Genomic DNA, 7,059 nt, shown 5'->3' with positions numbered 1-7,059 from the left:
CACACACACACACACACACACACCTCCATTCACACATACATACAGTACATGCACACACACACACACGCGCGCGCGCACATATCTATGCGGAAAGAGGGGATGTGCATTGATTACACCATTAGGCCTCGCTTCCCTTAGCAGCCCACAGGGCTGTGGATGGGTGTGTGTGTGTGCGTGCACGTGTGTGTACGTGTGTGTGTGTGTGTGTTGAAGGGGGAGCTTATGTGCGACTGTAAAGAGGGGCTAAACTAGGACAACAGTCCCATGTGACTGTCAGTCTTACAGCCAAAGTACTGAGAACTGTGTGTGTGTGTGTGTGTGTGTGTGTGTGTGTGTGTGTGTGTTATGGAATCTCTGAGAGCACATATACATGTAGGCTGGAAACAGATGGGGATGAGTGCTTACGCAACCACTCAGCAATCAGCATTAGACACACACACACACACACACACACACACCACTTCCTCCTATTGTTTTTGAGTGTCTGTGTGTGTGACCAGATTCCCCTGTTGTATAACACACTGCAATAGTATGATATTCTGTGGCACCATTTCTATCTAGTGTAGACACACACACACACACACACACACACACACACACACACACACACACACATACTCTCTCCTCCCACACCTCCCAACACAGCACACAGACGCTCACAGACAGGTTATGGTGAAATCAGCAGCAGGTCTTTCAGTTTAACCATCAACGTCTCCCACATCAATATTGCACATGACTGGGCAGTATTCACTGAGGACAGCTCCATGTAAGAGATGCCAGGATGTCATATGTATAAGATGGCCAAGATGTCACATGTATAAGATGGCCAAGATGTCATATGTATAAGATGTCACATGTATAAGATGGCCAAGATGTCATATGTATAAGATGTCACATGTATAAGATGGCCAAGATGTCATATGTATAAGATGTCACATGTATAAGATGGCCAAGATGTCATATCCCTGCTGAAAAAACCAGCAAGAAACCAGCTTAGGCTGGTAGCTGGTTTTAGCTGGTTTTAGCTGGTCTTTGCCCAAAACACAGTTCTTATTGCTGGTCTTGCTGGTGTAGCTGGTTAGGCCACCAGCTAGACATGCTGGCGTGACCATCTGAGGAAGCTGGTCGTGCTGGTGTGACCAGCCTGTCGTTTGGGATACAGCTGGTTTAAGATGGTCATGCTGGTGACCAGCCTGTCCAGCTTGACAAAGATGGTCAAGCTGGTTTTCTAGAATGACCAACATAAGCTGGCGTGGCCAGTAAAAACCAGCAATGTAGACCAGCAACACCAACTAAAATGACCAGCTTAAGGTGGTACGACAATCAAAACCAGCTGAATTACCATCATAAGCTGGGTAAACCAGCTGAAGGTGTGTTTTCGCGAGAGTTTTGCTGGTCTAGCTGGTTAACCATCAAAGGGTGGTCAAACAAGCTGGTTAACAAGCTGGTCAACCAGCAAACCACCTTTAGCTGGTCAGGCTGGTTTTTTCAGCAGGGATGTATAAGATGTCACATGTATAAGATGGCCAAGATGTCATATGTATAAGATGTCACATGTATAAGATGGCCAAGATGTCACATGTATAAGATGTAGTGCTGCCGCGATTAATCGACATAATCGAACTAATCGATTATGAAAATTAGTCGACGCCAATTTTTTTAGTCGACTAATCGTTTTGCTTTTGACCCCCTATTTATTTTTGGTCTCCCGTCTCTAACGGCTGTAATGTTATTAATTCTGTTATTAACTCTACAAAAGTAGGCTGATATTTATATGAGCATATCTATATCTATGGCTATATGTCATGTTTTGGCCCTTCAGTTGAGTTAAAAATAAAATGGACAAAATGGAATAAAATTGACTATTTTTTTTAAAAAAAATAGTCGTTTAGATTAGTCGACTAATCGAAAAATTAGTTGAAAGATTAATCGTTAGAAAATTAGTCGTTAGTGGCAGCACTAATAAGATGGCCAAGATGTCTATGTATAAGATGTCACATGTATAAGATGGCCAGGATGTCCGCAGCAGGAGGGAAGAGATGTCACGAGGGGACTTCCAGTGCTGGACAACAATCTTTTTGGCTCCAGTGAGCCCTGCACGCCAAACCTTACAAGTTTTTTCTACACACACACACACACACACACACACACACACACACACACACACACACACACACACACTCACACACACCACACATGCACAATTCCAAAGGTGCACAGCTGGGTTCATGGGGAACTCCTGTCACATCTGTAATGATGTTGGTCCCCTGCTCCATAATCAGGACATCAGGACACCCCCACATGACATGTAGACACCTCAGGACATGTCCGGACATCAGGACACCCCCACATGACATGTAGATTCCCACATGACGTGTAGACACCTCAGGACATCAGGACACCCCCACATGACATGTAGACACCTCAGGACATGTCCGGACATCAGGACACCCCCACATGACATGTAGATTCCCACATGACGTGTAGACACCTCAGGACATCAGGACATTCCCACAGGACATGTAGACACCTCAGGACATCAGGACATTCCCACATGATGGGCAACAGGAGCGATGTGGACCAGACTCCCCCTCCGTGAGTAGTTCCTGCTGTTACATACATACTGCCCATATGTTACTGTTACATACATACTGCCCTATGGCAGGATTTGAATTATGTATATCTATGACTCAGATTTTTGAGGCATGTGTATATATTATATAATATAATATAATATAATACAATATAATATAATATAAAACAATTATTTTTATTATTATTTTTTAATCATATTATTAAAAATGTGTGTAATAAATGTACATACATTTGTCAGACCTCCAGGCCAGTGCAGATAGTATAATGTCCTGATTCCTTTATGAGCAGTCTCTCTCTCTCTGTGTGTGTGTGTGTGTGTGTATTCAGTGGGTGCAGTAGTGATTTGTCACAGGTCATTCATTAATGAAGTCATCAGTTAGTTATGTTGTGTTTCTCTCTCTCTCTCTTACACACACACACACACACACACACACACACACACACACACACACACAGTCATATCTCCCAGCAGGATGTGGTGTTCCCTGTCACCCAGTTGGGAGCACATACACACAGAAACACTCACTCACTCTCTCTCTCACACACACACACACACACACACACACATACACACACAAACACTCACTCTCTCTCACACACACACACACACAAACACACATACACAGAGAAACACTCACTCTCTCTCTCACACACACACACACACACACATTTTAAATTCTTTATTTGGATTAGAAGATAAGAAAAAGCACACACGCACACACACACACACACACACACACACAAATGCACATTTCTCTCTTTGACGTATGATTTCATAGGGAAATATAGTAGCCTAATGCCATCGTTAATGTGTACTATGGTGTAAAAAATGCTGTAGGCCACCACTGCTTTAGAAATGAATGAGGTGTGAAGTTAGCCGAGCCGTTGCCATGACTTGAACTGAATCTTATCTGAGTCTGATTTACTCATCTGTAACTCAGATGTCATATCCTGTGAAAGGCACGCGGGCATGTAGATAGATAGACAGATAGATACTTTATTGATCAATTAATGTTGATTTAGATCTGCAAATATTGCTACTAAATAACGTTGCCTCAGTTACTGCTAAGTTATTCTTGCTAGCGTGATAATGCGGCTGTTCTCCACCATAACACATTAACTCATGCTATCGCTCGCATTAGCATTCTCCTCATGGATGTTGTCAAAAGACTGAGTACATTTGTTAAGAGTTCAGTTGCTTGTCACGATGTTTCTGGAAGTACAGAAATGGCGTGTTTGTAGCGTATGTTACTGAATGTCCTTCTGTATTTGGCTCAGAGACTCACTCACTCACTGCAATGAGCATTGCACACATACATAAGACTACAGAAATTGTCTTTTTAAATCGATCTGTTGCAAATAGTTTGCCACACACAACACCGAGCTTGAATCCAACATGCATCTGATCCACCTACTGCCTTGAGCTCTGGGCTACCTCTGCTGAACTCCTTCTTTTCATTATTCAGTCAAATTAAACACTGTTACCGTGTGTGTGTGTGTGTGTGTGTGTGTGTGTGTGTGTGTGTGTGTGTGTGTGTGTGTGTGTGTGTGTGTGTGTGTGTGTGTGTGTGTGCATGGGCTGTATACGGCTCCGGGACCTGCTGGTCTCTGGCTCCCCCTGCAGGCTACTGGCGGTAGCTCAGGATGTGTACAGGGTTTCTGTCCTGTCTGTCCAGTGTCCCTTGACCTCAGCGGAGGACGTCATCAGGTCAGAGAAAGACATGAAGATGAGCTGATGAGGAGCGACAGGACGAGCACATGGAGATGAGACACCAGTGTAGTGTCCAGTACATCCTCAGCCATGGAGATGCTGCATGTTGAAATATCCACAGGAATCCACAGAAAGAGAATATGCATGTTTCATACAATACAAGTTGTGCATGCAGATAGTCCATCTTATACACACCCATTGAACCAACAAAAAAGACTTTTGTATAATTATTCCATAGTTTGTGTAGTCATTCAATATCAGAGCCCCTGACATACAATCCAAATGCAATCATGAAACTTCAGTCTTACCTTTCATTTGAGACCAGGTCCAGGACTATGCTTCTACACAAAGGGTTCATATAGAATACCTCTTTTATTGTCATGTGACTTACAGGGGAGCTACACCAGGCGCGTAACTGAAGCATTCCGTTTGCGATGTGTATGTTGCAGCCGGTTGCAGCAGTTAATAATCACATAGTCATAGTCAATGGAAGTAGCTACACCAGACGTGACAGTGACGCGTACATTCGAAAAAAATAGACCCATCTTCTAAAATGGATTTTACGCGTCGCGAACGGAACGCTTCAGTTCCGCGTCTGGTGGAGCTCCGCTGTTAGAAAGAAGAAACAATATTCTAGCCTCGGTGGCTCTGCTAATACTTCACACAACTGTTCCCTAAGAAACTACAGGGTCCCAGCTTTCTAACGAGGTCAAGCCTTTAATTGTAGGCCAAAATAGGCCTAGCTAGCTTTCTAACGAGGTCAAGCCTTCAATGGTGGGCCAAACTAGGTGGGAACAGCGCCCTCTAATGTAGGCACAGTGCAACTTGGGGGGGGGGGGGGGGGGGTGGGGGGGGGGGTGGGGCAGGGCTAGAAATGGCATATGAGTAAGATCTGCACTTGTCAGTGATGATTGAGGGAAGTATTACGTGTATAAAGCGCCCTAATGCCACTTAACAGTTTTGCATCTTTCTAACACGCTGCTGGTAATGCAGCAAGGTTATAGCCTCCTCCATACTCCCGGTGTAAAAACTATAGAACACTCTTCCGCATGCACAGCAGACAGCGCGGCCGCATTTGTCAATATCTGCCCAGCAAAACAAAGTCCTTGCTGACGGTCTCTACCTCCTTCACTGAATAACCACACGACGAAGAGAGGATGACGTTGAGGGCACATGTTCAGATATTTTTTTCAAAAACCTGGCCATGTTGCTAATTAACCGCTACATGATAACGCTATGACTTGACAACTCATCAGATATCGCACGCAGTAAACAAAAGTAACCAATTTATAGACGTCATACAGGCTACGGATTGCAGCTTCAGGGTTAGAAAAAAATATCTGTTTTCTCTGATGTGTGGCCGCAATTTACTTATCTGCGTGATTAAGCTAGAGGAAAGATTCCGAAATTATGCTTTTTTGTTTCTTTTCTTAATTTGATTAGCCTAGTCAGACACGTTTCTGCGGCACCCCTGAGGAGGCCTCACGGCACCCCAGGGTGCCGCGGCACCCCGGTTGAGAAACACTGGTCTATAGGGCCCCATCATGATAGTCTAGTAGTCTATAGGGCCCCATCATGATAGTCTATAGGCCCCATCATGATAGTCTAGTAGTCTATAGGGCCCCATCATGATAGTCTATATGGCCCCATCATGATAGTCTATAGGGCCCATCATGATAGTCTAGTCTATAGGGCCCATCATGATAGTCTAGTCTATAGGGCCCATCATGATAGTCTAGTCTATAGGCCCCATCATGATAGTCTAGTCTATAGGGCCCATCATGATAGTCTAGTCTATAGGGCCCATCATGATAGTCTATAGGGCCCATCATGATAGTCTATATGGCCCCATCATGATAGTCTAGTAGTCTATAGGGCCCCATCATGATAGTCTAGTCTATAGGGCCCATCATGATAGTCTATAGGGCCCCATCATGATAGTCTAGTCTATAGGGCCCATCATGATAGTCTAGTCTATAGGGCCCCATCATGATAGTCTAGTAGTCTATAGGGCCCCATCATGATAGTCTAGTCTATAGGGCCCATCATGATAGTTATTTTAAGAGATGGTGATTGGGCGAGTTGCTATATGTTATTTTAAGAGATGGTGATTGGGCGAGTTGCTATATGTTATTTTAAGAGATGGTGATTGGGTGAGTTGTTATGTTAGTGTAAGAGATGGTGATTGGGCGAGTTGTTATGTTATTTTAAGAGATGGTGATTGGGCGAGTTGCTATATGTTATTTTAAGAGATGGTGATTGGGTGAGTTGTTATGTTAGTTTAAGAGATGGTGATTGGGCGAGTTGCTATATGTTATTTTAAGAGATGGTGATTGGGCGAGAGGTGAGAGCCACAGAACAAGCACAGCTGAAGACGCAGTCACGAGATGTAAGCATGCAACTCCTCTGCAGGATACAAGTTTTTTATTCAGTCATTCCAACATTATTGGGGTAAGTGTTGCTTTTTTCAGGCTATAGTTTTGATGGTGACCTATTGTCAGTCAATAATAAAAGTACCTTATATGTGTGCAACTGTTTTGTCATAATATGGTGAGTTAGTTTCACTTTGCCAATGAGTTCAAATAATAGAGTGCAGATGTGTGTATGCTCCAGTGCTGTGTCTACTCTGGTAGTTAGTAGTGCAGATGCTTCAGTGGAATCTGTTCCATACGGAGTGGAGTGCAAGCAGTCCTTCAGATGCGCCGCTGACATCACAATAGCAATGTGCTGCTGACATCACAATAGCAATGTGC

This window comes from Sardina pilchardus, chromosome 20, assembly GCF_963854185.1.
Source record: "Sardina pilchardus chromosome 20, fSarPil1.1, whole genome shotgun sequence".
NCBI lineage: Eukaryota > Metazoa > Chordata > Actinopteri > Clupeiformes > Clupeidae > Sardina > Sardina pilchardus.
Note: the sequence above shows the minus strand (reverse complement) of the source record.